Source organism: Pyrus communis, chromosome 16 (genome assembly GCF_041283825.1).
Source record: "Pyrus communis isolate YQ-2024b chromosome 16, ASM4128382v1, whole genome shotgun sequence".
Taxonomy (NCBI): Eukaryota; Viridiplantae; Streptophyta; class Magnoliopsida; order Rosales; family Rosaceae; genus Pyrus; species Pyrus communis.
Genome location: NC_142580.1, coordinates 17,502,300 through 17,517,691, shown reverse-complemented (window position 1 = coordinate 17,517,691; position 15,392 = coordinate 17,502,300). Strand labels below are relative to the sequence as shown.

Sequence of the window (15,392 nt, the reverse complement as noted above, 5' to 3'; positions counted from 1 at the left end):
AGCCATGCTGAGTGTACCACTTCCTCAATGAATCCAGCCTCGAGTAAATTGTCAGCCTCGGGTACAAAATGTCACCTTTTCTGGATCACAGGTTTGGCTGTAGGGTCGACATCCAGTTTATGACAAACTATCATTGGATCAATGCCGGGCATGTCAAAGGGTGACCATGAAAAAACATCATAATTTTCCTTAAGGAAAACCTTGAGTTCATCCTTCTCCGTCAGGCTCAGATGTAAGCCAATCTTAGCCATCTTTTCTGGCTGGCGAGGGTCAAGAATGATGTGTTCGACATCCTCTTTGGGTTTCCATCCTGATTCATTTGCCAAGGCATTGTCGATCTTAACATCATCTTCATGACCTGATTGCTATTTAGTAGAGGTAGAATCGTCTTTCTGCACTTCAGTTGCTACTGCTAGGGTGGAAGACTTATTCGACTCTTTAAGAACTTGTACAGTGTTTTGCTGAGACATGTCCTTGTTGCCTTTGATCTCTCCAACTGCTCTTCTTGGGATGCAAAATCGGATCTTTTGAAACTCAATCGAGGTCACAGCTCCAATCTTTACTCGCCAAGGTTAGCCCAATATCCCCTTATGGAGAGATGGGTCGTTGACGATCATGAAGGTTTATGATGAGATAATTAGAGGGCTAGTTAAGTCGAGCGCGATTGTGCCAATGTTAGTTGAGGTAAGTCCGTTGAATCCAGTCAAGACCTCTGCTTTGCATTTGATCGTGCTTTCTAAGCCCATCTTCTGGATGATTGACAATTATAGGATATTGATTGAGCTGCAATTGTCCACCATAATTCTGTTAACAATGATGTAGGCCAGTTGAGCAGAAATCACCAAGGTGTTGTTGTGGGGAAAGTCTACTCCCTCAGTGTCTTACTTAGTGAAGCTGACAATTTGTCTAGGTACATCATCTATGGCTTAAACCTGAAAGGCCGATCTCGCCTACTGGATCTTTTTCTTATTGGAACTGTTGATGGCCCTCAGATGCTCGAATTCGACAAAAATAAAGTTGATTTGGATCATCTTGGCTGGGGGTTCGGTATCAGCATATGCTTCTCACCTCAGCCGGGCAGCTGGCCTGTCGACATATTAGTCACACTTGTTTTCCCTCATGAGCTTCTCAAGGTACTTCATCCATGTGATGTAGTCGTTGGTTGCATATCCCAAACCTCTGTGGAATGCGTAGTACTTTGTCTGGTCTAGCTTGGAGGTGTCTCCCTTCATGGGTTGCGGCATCTTAAACCACGACTTGTCCTTAAGGTTGTGACGGATCTGGTTGATTGGTACTATAAACTTGGTGTGCGTCTTGCGCGTTATGCTTCCCTTCGTCGGGGATCGATCCCTACATTTGCTTCCTGGCTTATTTTTGTCATTAAGTGGTTTATCACCCACCTTCTTCTGAGTTGGCTCTGCACAGTTGCTTAGACTGCTTCTTAGAGCACTTGGCCTTATGCCAAAAGAAGTTTTTTTTCTACCAAAGTATAAGAATCAGCCAGGGTCAAGTTCACGCCCATGATTAACTCTCCGAAAAGTGGGTGATCTGCTTTGAGCCTCTTCTGGAAAGCTAAGCTTGCAATGGTGTCATTACATCCAACGATCTTCGCCTTTTCTGCCTAGACCTCTTGACGTATGTGCATAGTGACTTCTTCGGGTCCTTCTTCATGTTGAAGAGGTGGTCAGACCTTTTCTTGATTGAGCGGTATGATGAATATTGGTAAAAACCAAGGAAAATTCACTGAAGTTTCGGATTGAATATGGTCGTAGGGTGTGGAAGCAGTCTTGCACCTCGCCTTGGAGCATAGTGGTAAAGATTTTGCACATGAGAGCGTCATTGTTGTAGTAAAGGGTTATGGAGCTTTAGTAGTGCATCAAGTGTCTGTCCGGATCTTCATCTCTTTTGAACAAGGTGAAATGTGGTAAGCTAAACTTTCGCAATGGCTCTATCTGCTTGATCTCATCTGTAAACTGTGACCTGCTCATGTTGGCCAAGTTTCTACTAAGGACATCGTCGGTAGTTTCAATGTGCTGGAATCCACGCAGTTGCTCTGTTACAAGCCTTTGTACTTCCTCTTGGATTTACACCTGGTGGGACAGCGGAGCCTCCGGCTGCCTTCGGTGTTGACCTGCTGGTCTACGTTGCCTTTTGGAATGTCATGCTCATTTGTGCCTCGGTCATGGTACATATGGTTTATTTTATGCTGCTCGTCGTTACGCTTGGCAGAGGCTACCAATGAAACTTGAGTTGGACTGCTCTCGTGCTCTCATCAGTCTTTTATGTGGTTGCCTACTCTAGTGCCTCACAGGATGATCTCTTTGTGGGCCTAGCCTCATGTGAACGCTTCGCCTAGAATGCCCTGAATGCTCATTGAAGTGTGTGCCCAACCTCAAATGCACACTAATTTGAGAGTCGAGTCGGGAATGAATGCTTCACAGTGTACTAAAATGAAACAAGATGTTTTCCTGTGAGCCCAAACGATAGTGCATATTACTCGAACGCATTGTTCGTGGCAAGTTAAGCGGCTCTTTGCCAAAACGTCGCTTGAATAAGTCACATTATTCCGTCCTTATTCTGCTTTAGGACACCTCGTCTAGGGAGCGTTGCGTCTCGATGCGCTTAAGGAGCTAGTACACCAAGGTGGTCTGTTGCGGGAGGTCACTTGTCAAATTAGTGACCTCCTAGGGCAGATGGTGCTCGCCATTTAGATTGGAATAGTCTGGATAATGGGCATCTCCACGTGTGGTGGAAGTGTAGTGGATTACAAGTACAAAGTTTGAGCCCAGAGTGGGCATTCTTACAAAAAAATGGGGAGAAAATAACCCTGGGTCACTAGCAGGACCAATGGTCGAAATCTGGATCTCTGGAGGTGTCCTCGGACTGGATTGGGCAATTGGCTAGGTCGTTAGAATAAGTCGCGGGGTGGGCCAACCTGGCTGGGTGGTCAGAGCGTGCGCAGAGAAGCAACGGGCTCGCACATATGGCGGATAGCCTTGGACTTACGCTACATACTGGCCCGACATTGACTCCTCGCTAGCTTGGGTTCACCTGACAGTAGACTGGGCTCGGCTGGTACTGAGTTGGGCTTAAGACGCCTACACGTGGGCTACTCTTCCTGGTTAGGCCAGCTCTGCTAGGTTCCCCCGGGCCTGGGCTCGCTAGATGGCAGCTAGGGTTGTTGCAATGGGCTAGGCCTCCTAACCTGGGCCTGTTATAGCAGCTGGCACGTCGTGGGCCTTCTATCCTTGGGTCATGGGCTCCTATGCAGAGCGGCAGTGGGGCTATGTCCTCATCTCCGCTCTCCGGTCCAAATTTTTGTATGTAAGGGGGTTCCGTTTGTCGTGGTTTCTGAATTTCCTACCATTGTATCCTTTCTCCAATGATTGATCAATAAACTTTTTTAGGAAAAATTAATTGATGTTACATGTAAGAAATTCAACGTAACAGAAAATTCAAGAAACTAAATACGAGAAACTTATTCAAGTATTTGAATTAGCTCTCAATGAAAGCATCAATTTGTCGATGCAAATTTTTGCCATCTCTAGCTTTGATTAAAATGCACCCGCAAAACAATCAACACCTTTGATCAAGGACCTAAGCCTCATGCGCCCACAAGGTGGGGTGTTAAGCCAATGGATCTTTGATGCCTAAGTTAGTTTCTCTGAGAAGAGTAAAGTGTTTAGTGATTTTTAGGGGTAGCAAAATCGTACCGAAATTTGGTAGAATAGGGGGTACATATAGGAGAGTGGATGGCCAAGGTGTTAAGGTTTTAACCTACACATGGCGGCATCTTATTGGCCAAGGTTTTGTGGAGAAATATTCCTAATTGATTTAAATAGGGATTACTTATTTCAATAGAGTCAATCTTCAATTGAGAATGTACTAAAGATAGGATTTGGGTAATCAATCATTATCTTTAATGCTTTGACTTTTCCTTGCCAAGGGCAGGTGAGCTGTGGGCAGTCGTATTCGACTGCTGGGACCTTTAGGGGTGTGAGAAGCGCGTGAAAGTATTTGAGAAGCCTGCCCATTTAATGAGGGCAATCTTATCTTTCTTGAGCAAAGGTCCACGTGTTGCCTCTAGAATTTTTGGGATTATTTTAGGCTCCACATATATCGAAAACTATATAATAATATTTACTACCATAATAGTAAAATCTCATCAATTACTACAATAAAAAACATTTAATTCAAGTTCAAAAATCATACCTAAACTCAATCAATCAACCTCACATCCACTAACATAAGTATAGCAAGCAGGAAATACTAGCATCCAAAAAAGCCTAGGGTAGGTCTAAGGTCTGTCACGCACTACCGCATGTGCTGCCGCGGTGATGCCATATGTCGTCATGCACTAGAAACACATGCAGCCGTGGGCTGCCGTCCTCAACAAACGTGTCGTCGTACTCGTTGTTGCGGTTCGACGAGTAGACGTCACACTCGCCGATGCAGTGAGTGTTTGAATAGGTTAACAAAATATACCTGCTCCGTTGGTAGATTCCTTTAAAGTTAACAGAATCTCAGTCCTTGCCGTCAAAATTAACGGTGACCATAGTTGGCCACCGTTGCCGGTAGCCGGAAGCTGCAGGAAAAATCCCAAAACACAATCAAGGCTTTCCTGAGCTCAATTTCATTGATTTGTCACTCCAAAACCAACTTAAAACATGAATTAAGGCTTGTGGAATTACCAAAACCCAAATTTGGACCAATAGAGCTTGAATCCGTCTCGAATTCGAAAGAAGTTGGCCGAAGTTCCTTGTCGGATTCTGAAAATGGGAAAAACAGGATGCATGCATGTCAATCTCGGTGATTCTCAACTAAGATCCACATGCAACAAGGTATTTAATTACATGAGTTCTATTCCAAAGGGGTCCGTGCCTCAACAACCACGAACTCGCTGGAGTTCGTCCGTTCACACTCGTCGAGAACTGGAAAAGAGAGATTGAGGTGCATGCAAGGGTTACGACTTAAATAAGTAGTTCAAAACATCATCCCAATTATCACAAAGACAAAGGGGAAAAGATTTGATGTACTAGAACACCCATCAACTTCAAACTCGACAACATTTCGTAAGAGTTTGTCGTCGGTGTTGGGTTCGAAACATAGAGAAAAGCAAAGGTCAAAACCCTTAAGTTTCAACATAAAACCAACTTCACATAGTGTAGAACAACATGATTAACTCAAAAATTCAAAGAAGAAACACAAGTCTTACCTGAGTTTGAATTTGAGAGCTCGAAGTTCTTAGCTTCAACGGTGCCAAGGTCCACATTGCACTCATCTCACATGCAAGACCACCATTGTGATCCTTGCATCCAACAAACTTCGAATATGTAGAAATAAGTTTTGATTTGTGAAGGTAAGTGGGAGAGTGAGAGCTTTCCTCTCTCGGTGCTGGAGGGAGAGTGAGTTCAAGAAAGAGAGAAAGAGAGAGGGAAGTTCATAAAATAAAAGAGAGAGAGAGAGAGAGAGAGAGAGACCAGAGTGGGTTAATCCCACTTAACCCGAGTTAGGTGAAATTACAAAGTTACCCCCTCCACGTTCATTTAATTACAAATATACCATCGGGGTCTTGATTCGTAATTCAATTTTGACGTTAAACTAATGTAGGAAAAATAAAATTATGAAACTTAAGAAAGTACGAGGTTTAAACTTTCCAATCGAGGTTCAATAGATTATTTAAGAGACCCACTCAAGGGCAAAATAGTCATTTCACACATCTCGGGCATAAAATATAGTATTTCAAGGTATGCGTTGTAACAATTCTCGCCAAAGGCGAACTTGAACTACATTATTGCTAGCCCATTATGAGGCAAAACCCACCTCCTCTGCTTTAGTGTAGATAAATATAATATCGTTCGTTAAAAAAGAATGTGAAACTTAACTAGTTTAGTTGAAAGGACATATGACAAATAATTAGGTGTATGGTGAGCATACACCATAGTTATGGTGGTAAGCAAAAATATTCCCATACCCGTATATATTTGTGTAACAAATTTGGATGACCTATCTCATTGTTTATGGTAGTCTTAAAACTCCATAAAGAATTAAATGCCCATTTGGTCTAGCAATGTTCACATATTTTAAGAAGTCATTTATTTTTATTTTTATACAAGTGATAGTGAGAGAATGAAGATTCAAACTCAGGACCTTAAGTGTAATGTAAATGTTCATAACCAAGAAGTGATTACAGTACAAGGACTTCAGTGTTTTAATGAAATTTGGCATGTGAGTTATTATGATCACATTATTTACTTAAAAGAGGCCATGTGGTCAAATTTCATGGATTATAATTGTTGATTAATAAATAAGGAATTATTATGGGCACTTCAAATATCTATTGTGCACTCCTAATGAGAATATTTTTTTTTTAAATATAGAAAATTTAGAGTACACAATTAGATTTTTAGAGTGTCAATAAATAAATAAATAGCAACCACGGGTTGGAGCACTCCACATATATAAATATCCCCACCCTAAACGCAAAACCATGCCATACAAACTTTTTCCTCATAAAAAAAGGGCAAAGATGAATAACTTTGCTTATTTTGGCAAGAAAGTGCAACAGCTCTGTAATTGTTCATTTCTCAAACTAGCACATCTTAGTAAATCCATAGGCTTTCTACTTCTATATTACTACCGTTGCTTCCTCCAAAGGGCAAAGCCATTTTTGGATGGAACTAGTCTATTTTGTCACCCTTTCTTTTCTTGGTTTTGAGGTTCTCAAGGCTTTGAAGTCAAGAACCAATCATTCTTTTAGGCCTAGGAACTTAGATTTGTTATTAACCTCGGTTTCTGCAACAACGGTTTCCAGCATGTCTACTGTTGAAATGGAGGTCTTTTCCAATGGCCAACTCATTATTTTAACCATTTTACTGTTCATAGGTGGGGAGGTCTTCACGCCCATGGCTGGACTTCAATTGAAGAAGTTCAAACTCATGCTATTAGCCAAACGCAAAGTTGTTTCTATTAGTAGTGATGTTAGTTCTTCATCAAGTACTACAAATCTTGTAATCGATCCAATGGAAATGGGCTTGGCAACCAAGCGTCAAGATTTGGATTTAGGGATGGACATTGATCATGGCGAAATTGATAAACCATTAGATGGTGAATCTTTGAAGTTTCATGCGGTCGGGTTTTTGGGTTATGTGGTCTTGGGGTGACAAAGGTTTCACTTTATCTTGCAGTTATTTCAAATGCAAGAAATGTACTAAAAACTAAGGGGTTAAACCTTCATACATTCTGGCTTTTCACCACAGTTTCAACTTTCTTAAGTTGTGGTTTTGTTCCAACCAATGAAAACATGATGGCTTTCAGCAAAAACTCAGGTCTCCTCCTCATACTTATTCCTCAAGTCCTTCTTGGCAACACACTGCTGCCCTCATGCTTGAGATTTTTTATTTGGGTTTTGAGAAAACTTTCAAAAGAAAAAACACTTGTGCAATTACTTGTTGAAGAACATAGGGGAGATTGGGTTCCTACATTTGTTGATGTCGCGTTGAGCGCGTTGTTGACTTCTGTCTTGCGATTGCGACCGAGGAAGGAACACTCTCGGTCTCTGGGTTCTACAGCCTGAAGACAAGGCTACTAATTCTGCGGAGTTCACAATTCGTCGGAGCCCGATTCGGTCACTATGATTATATTCGTAAGAGTATAAGCACGTCGAATCGAGACCAAACTATATGGGCACAGGTACTCAAACGTGATGTATGTCTTGATGGTAAACGTAGTTCGGCCGTCGGAATGCCGAACCCTGAAACTTACTTGCGAGTATCCAATCATAAAACCACTCGGCGTCCAGTACACCGAGTAATGCAATTCGTAACACCTGACTATGCCGAGAAGGCTAGTAAGGTGACCTCTGCCAAAAAAGGTTCGAAAACCCTTCTCGGCCGAGACTCAGATAGATAACCGGTCGACCTCGACGCAGTGCTGTTTATCCAAACTGAAGATGCTTCTTGGTCGGCTGATTCTGCGGCAGCTGTTTATCCAAACTGAAGATGCTCACCGGGCACTTCCACAGTGTTGTTTATCCAAACTGAAGGTGTGTCGGCAGGACAAGAAAAGGAAAAATCTCAAGGTGTTTGAGAAGTTTTGCGCAGGGCAATTCTATTTTGATTTGAAGGGGGTTTTCTGTTGCATGATTTCTTGTATTTATAGCACCCATTCCTTGAAACCAATTCTGATTTGGATTGGGAGTCCTTGCCCCATTTCGACTCTAACTCGAACAAACCTACTCCCACTGGGATTCTGAATTTTCCTTCTTTTCGAGACGCCATTCCTTGCCGGTCGAGAATCCTGGTCGCATAAGGACTTCCTCGACCTTTTTTATTCATCCGGACTACTTAGGATAGGATTTGACCGACCCTGCCAGCTGGCCTGAGATTTATTATTCGGCCCATAGTATTTGTCATTACCTTGGGCCGAGCACATCCTGCTGCTCGGCCCAACAATAGTATTTTGGGCCCAAACATTGCCCCCTCGCTTCTGAGGTCGCCGACTGTTAACTCTTGGTCGGGTCTCGGCCTTGAAGAAGCGAAAACGCCTATTGCTTTTTTGGACTTTACTTCCTTAATGACCATTACTCTTGTACATTTATGAGACATGATTGCACTCTCCTCGTTGCCCCCAACGTAAAGCCACGTGTCGATTCTCCGCCGCTCTTAAAAGCTTTCAATCATGGCCCTCGAAACCATGCACTAACTGAAACGTCTTATCCTCATTAATGCATTAAAACTGACGCCGCAAGTAATCGTGCGTCCTGGATTTTCGACTCCTCGATCCCATCTTCGTAGGTTCCCAAAATATCCGAAATGATTGGAACCTTTCCCGGTTAAATTTCCCCCCAATTTGAACCAGTGCTGTTCGAATTCCAGACGTTTGATCTTCATTTGAAAAGCCTATAAATACCCACACTTCTGTCATTCGCATCTTACGCTTTCAGAAATTCCAAAATCCTAATTTTACCATTCTTGTTCGTTCAAGCAAAAAACTTCCAGTTTTTCCTTTTGCAACACCTTCTTCTTCCAAACCATCTCCTCTCCTCTCTACTAATGGCCTCATTTATCTCGAAACTCTCTGATGAAGTCAACAAGTGTAAAGATTTCATTGATCGAAGCGTCGTTAAGACGCTGCGATTTGAAAATGACATGGCCACCACCCACCAGATTCTGGGCCCCCTTTTTAGAGACGCAGTGTCGTCGTCTGTCACTAACTTGCTCAAGGAGCAGTGTTTAATACCCCTGCTGCAGGGGTTCGACTGGTCGAAGTGAACTCTGGCGCGGCCTCAAGGAGCCTGGCCCTCGACCACCACGGCCTGGGCCGCCTGGGTTGACCGAATGAGCACATTCTTTGGCAAAGAATGGAAGGCTCTAAGCATCTATGATGCCATTATTCTGTCGACCATGGAGATTGCCATGAATAAGGAGCTACTCATGGCGGCCCTGAGTTTATGGTGCTCGGCCACCAACACCATGGTCCTGCCCTTCGGCCCTCTCGGCCCCACAGTCCTGGACATCTCGGCCATCCTTGGGACTTCTCTAACCGGCCTTCCTATTGATGCCGCCCTTTCCGGATACCCTTCTCCTCTCGACCTGAAGGCACTATTCGACGAAAGGGCCGTCGAAACGCTAAGCCGGGGTGATCGGGAGCCCTCAAGGGAAGAAGTTCAGAAGCTCCACAAGAACTTCTTCAACTACAACACCCTCATCCTTCATTTCGCCGGTCAAGGCGAGGAAGGCCTTAGGAAGGGAGAGCACGAGGCCTTCCTCTTCTACTAGTATAACAAATTCATCTGTTGTACCAGGTCAAACAAATGCCTGGTCGAGAACATGCCGGTGGTCCAGGCACTGGCTAATGGTCGCTCACTGGCGCTCAGTCTATCCATGCTCGCCAACCTCTACCGTTGCCTGGCCGAAGCGACCATTAGCAAAATTGACCCGCAGCAGAACGGACCCCTCTGGGTGTTCCAACTCTGGTTGTAGGTTTACTTCTCCACCCTTCGACTGAAGGTTTCTGCCTTCCAACGAACGCCCGCCCTCGGCCTTCAACTGGCCTCTCGACCGGCGCCACCTCACCGAGCCGACGAGGTTTTCAAACACTTTCTCAGCCTCGAGTCCTCTCGGATGACGAGTTCCTGGTATGCCGGCGTTAGGAGTACCCTTCCTCACTTAGGCTCCCTACGGCAGCATGAGCTGAGTCCGAGGATGCGAACATCCGTCAGTGCTGGGGGTCGTTTGTTCTGGCTCGCGACCTTCCTCTTGGTTGCGATGCCCGCCGAGCCAGCTGGGAGGTCTACCACCCCCATTTTTTCGCCCGGCAGCTCGGCTATCTTCAAGGCTGCCCCGTCCCTCTGCTCGCCTCTCGGTGTCTCCTAAGTCGGGGGCGTCTTACCGGTTCCTCTAAAAGGGAATGCAAGACGTCGGAGCAGGAGTTCCAAGTGAAGTGCAGGAAATTCCAGCTCCGGCCGATGGTTCCTGAATCTTTGGGAACCGACACCTTCGGGGACTGGTGGGAGGAGTATACCGACGACTTCTTCGGCGTCCTGGCCGAAGATCTGGTGAGGAAGATCTTCGGCGACCGTCCCAGGTCAACGTCCTCGGCTCAACCTAAGGAGTCGGCCCAAGGTAGTCTTTCCGCTCTTCTTACCTCTTTTTGTTTTTTATTTATTTATTTATTATTTTTTTTTAATTACTTTGCTCTTTAGGGGGTCGCGGTTCGAGAAAGGTCGAAGTGGTCGCCGCGGTGGCAAGGCTGAAGAAGTTGGTGCCCACGAAAAGGACCCTTGTCACCGAGCGGACGGTCCCTGCCAAACGCCCCCACCGAGAGGCCGAGCTGGAGGATAATGCCCCTCGCCCTTCTAAACGCGTCAAGAAATTGGCAAAGAAGGGCGACCCGGAGATTCATGTCGTCCTCAATGACACTACTGGGACACCTGCTCCTGCCGGCTCTCCTTCTGTGCCGGCTGTCCCAGCATCTCCAAACCTGATCCCTCCAACCGTCTCCCTTCCTGAGACCACGGCCGATCCAATCGTCACACCAACTCCAGCTTCGAAGCCGGTCGTGGCGCCTGCAGTGGGGAAGTCGGTTGCACCTGTCGAAGCACCCTCGACTCCAACGGTCATTCTGGAGGTATAATTCTACTTCCACTCATCTCTTTGGGTTTCTAGTCGTAATGCAAAATGTTGTTCTTTTTGTTCAGGATATTGAGAGCGAGAGCGACGAAGTCCCGCTGGAACGCCGTCGTTGACCAGTCAACTCTCCTCCCGTCCATCCTCCTCCGGTCGTCGAGGCGACCGCTCGACCGTGTCCTCCTGCAGCGGATCGCGGCAAGAGACCTATGGCCGAACCTAAGGCCACGGCCGAAACGCCGATCCATCCGCAGGATGAAGATCTCCAAATTCCTCCGCAGGAAGTCTCTTCGGCCTTTGTAAGTCTTGTTTCTTTTGCGTTGATTTTTTCATGACACATGTTTTTTTTTTCTTTTTAAAAAAAAACGATTAAATGTCAGGTGCCCAAACGTTCATTTCACCGGCAATTTTATGCGCCGATGGGAGTTGTCTATATTTCCTGGCCATCAAATGTAGATAACCTTCATCGGGCGCGTGAATTGCGTAGCGGTCTAAGGCACTGGGCTCGGCCATTAAGTTCCCTGGGTTCGAGCAATGACCAAGAGGGCATGGCCGAAGTCTCCTCTCGGCAGGTCTAAAACAATCCTTTTTTGTTTTTTATGCACTATATCACGACGTCTTACTTTCCTTCACAAAGTTTTCCTTTTATGTGCAGCCATCGTGGGAAGTGGAGCTTGAAGCTCTTCTTCAGAGCACGACCGGTGAGGCCGGCTCCTCTGCTGCTCCTGCCGAACCAGCGGGAGCCATGCCCGAGGCCGAAGTCTTCGTGAAGCTGCACGAAGTTCTGTCTCTTACTGCCTCCCAAGCTCTTAGATGCAAGGGCCTTGACTCCGTTGGAAAGTGTCTTAATGACCTCGCCAGCAGTGGTCACCTGAGCACGGAGAGTATCTCTTTCCTCACCGACCTCCTGGAACGGACTCGGCAACACTTTCTCATCTTCGAGCGAGCCTTGCAAGCTGAGGACGACTTGAAGGTGGCCAAGGTCGTGCATGAGGCTGCCCGAGTAGAGATGAAGGTAATCAAAGCAAAGAAAACGAAGCTGATCGAGTTTGATCGCCAGGTCTCTAACCTCCAGCGTCAAATTTCTGACCTTCAACGGCATAGGTCGGCTGCTACTTCCGAGCTTGAAAATGACTTTGAGGCCAACAAGGCTCGGTTGACGGCCTTCACTGCCGACGCACGGCATATCCAGCAGCTGCAGTGCAACAAAAAGACGCGACAGGCTGAGATAATTTTGAGCGAAGCTGAGTGGCTGGAGCTAAAAGCTGCCCTTAAGACTTTCCTCCCCTCTACACCCTAGGAATTTATCATTGTAATTGTTCTTTATATTTGTTTTTTGCTATAAATACAATGGTTCTTTTACTATCAATACAATGGTCTTAATGGTTCTTACTCACACAATAGTCTTTTACTCTTGCATTTCTCATGTAATTGGATAATACTTCTTTAAAAACTTTCCATTAATCAGCAATTTGTGAACTGAACCCGCCCGATCTCTGAGATGAAATGCCCCTTTACTGAAGACTTTGTGATCGATGAATGGCCCTTCCCAATTCGGCGACCATTTACCGAATCGGGGGTCTTTAATCCCGACAGGCAACACAGTTTGCCAAACTAATTCTCCTTCACCGAACGTTTTTTGTCTTACACGCTGGTTATACGCTCGCTCGGCGATTTTCTTTTGTGCTATCAATAAACTACCCGCGTCGATTCGACTTTCTTCTAAGTCTTCTAATTTTTGTCGCATCGCTTGACTATATTCAACACTGAACAAATTACTCTGCTCGATCACTCGTAATGTGCTTATACTCAACTCGACCAGTAACAGAGCGTCGTGTCCATAAGTTAACGCGTAAGGAGTGGTTCCAGTGGCCGACCAGGGTGAAGTTCGGTATGCCTATAGTGCTTCATTTAACTTTAAATGCCACAACCCAGGTCTTTCTCTTACCATTTTTTCGAGGATGCCGATCAACGCTTTATTGCTTGCCTCGGCCTGTCCGTTCACCTGAGGGTAATACGGTGTAGATTGTTCAAGTCGGATATTCAAACTTGCCGTGTATTCCTTAAATCTATCGGCCGTGAATATGGTGCCATTGTCAGTTATGATCGTTTCTGGCACGCCGAATCTGGTCACAATGGTCTCCTCTACGAACTTGCATACCTCTTTGGCCGTTAATTCGGCGTATGATCTTGCCTCGACCCATTTAGTGAAATAGTCAGTTGCTACAATTATCCACGCGTGTTTCACCGCACCCGATGATGGCGTGATTTTGCCAATTACGTCCACTGCCCAACCCCTGAACGGCCATGGTTTAATCACCAAATGGAGTAATTCGGCCGGGGCTCTCTGCACGGGTCCATGAATTTGGCATGGTACGCATCTTCGTGCATATTCGATGCAGTCTTTCAATATATTGGGCCAAAAATGACCGTGTCGTCGAAACAACCAGCGCATCTTTCGTCCAGATTGGTGTGCCCCACAAATTCCTTCATGTACCTCGGCCATTACTTGGGCAGCCTCGTGTGGGCCGAAGCACAATAGTAGTAACCCGTCCTCGCCTTTGCGGTATAATTCATTTTGGTAGGACACGTAATTCGTGGCGAGGACCTTCGTTCTTCGGTCGTGTTTCCCATTGGGGTTATCGAGATACCGTAACATCGTCTTTCTCCAATCATCTGGTTCTACCTCGATGACACATACTTCTACGAGGTCTCCGTGTTCCAATAGGGATGGGAGCGACATTACCCTTGTGCGTATTACGTGTGCGCGTTGGAGAGTTTGCCGATTGATCAAGGCTGGGTACGAGCGCAGACTTGTCGCTGCAATTCGGCCTAGCTTGCCCCCCGTGAGTTGTGCTCCGGAGGCGATCTGGGCTAGTTCGTCGGCGTCTGTGTTGTGGATACGTGAAATGTGTTCAAACGTGATTCGTTCGAATGACTCGGCCAGGTAGGTGGCGACCATGTGATAGGGCGCTAAAATACAACTCATGCAACAAAACAGGCCATTTAGTTGGTTAATCACAAGTTCGGAATCACCGAGGACGAGAACGCGGGAGGCCCGTAGATCGTGTAAAACGTGGAGGCCGATAATGAGGGCTTCATATTCGGCCTGATTATTGGCAGTGGTCAGGCGATTGAATTGCAATACCGACACCCGCCGAGGTCGAAGTACTGGAACCATCAAAATGCATAGTCCAATGGCTATCGCGTGTGGTGACTAAACCGATGTCGACGTCGCCTCCCTCAGAACCATAAGGGGAAGGGTGTTGGGCCAAGAAATCAGCGAGAGCTTGCCCCTTGACGGCCTTTTGGGGTACATACTGAAGGCTGAACTCGGATAAAGCGAGCGCCCATTTCCCGATTCACCCTTTGACAATGGGTCGAGTGAGCATGTATCGAATTACGTCTGTTTGGGCAATGACCTGCGTGACTGATGGGAGCATGTAATGCCGAAGCTTGGATGCAGCAAAAAACAAAGCTAAACAAAGTTTTTCGACATGTGAGTAATTGACCTCTGGTGAATTCAGATTTCGGCTAAGATAAAAGATCGCTTGTTCACGCCCTACATTGTTATCTTGCGCGAGGAGACAACCAATGGATTCAGCGGCTGCCGAAACGTATAATTTAAGGGGTTTGTTACGACAAGGTGGAACTAGCACGGGTGGGGTGGAAAGGGCCACCTTGATTTGCGTAAATGCAGTTTGATGCTCTTCGCGCCATTCAAATTTGTCGGTATCCTTAAGTTTCAATAGCGTAGAGAATGCCTTCATCTTACCGGCCGAATTGGCGATGAAACGATAGAGGAAATTTATTTGCCCGAGTAACGACTGGAGCTGTTTCTTTGTCGTCGGAGGTGGGGTGCTAATGATGGCGCGGGCTTTATTTTCGTCGACCTCGTTGGTATGTGGCGTCGGAATTCTTGAGGCCGAATCGCATGACTACCCATTCGTAAGTACCAAGTGCCCCAAGGCAACCGAAAGCCGTCTTGTGGACGTCGGCTTCGGCGATGAAAATCTGGTTGTAACCCGCATAGCCGTCCATAAAAGATAGCAGTTCATGATTAGCTGTGGCATCAATTAATAAATCTGAGATAGGCATTGTATATCCGTCCTTGGGAGTAGCCAGATTTAGATTACGGAAATCGATGCAAATGCGAAGTGCACCGTTTTTCTTCAATATTGGGACGATATTGGCCAACCATTCGACGTACCAGGCGGTCCTAATAAACCCAACCTTTAGAAGCCGAACTAATTCGTCTTTAAT

General features: G+C 45.9%; 1 pseudogene; it reads left to right on the top strand.

Annotated features, from left to right (window-relative positions):
- The first annotated feature begins 6,529 nt into the window (after positions 1-6,529).
- The window catches only part of LOC148690076 (cation transporter HKT1;3-like), a 29,998-nt pseudogene continuing 21,135 nt past the window's right edge, over positions 6,530-15,392 (top strand).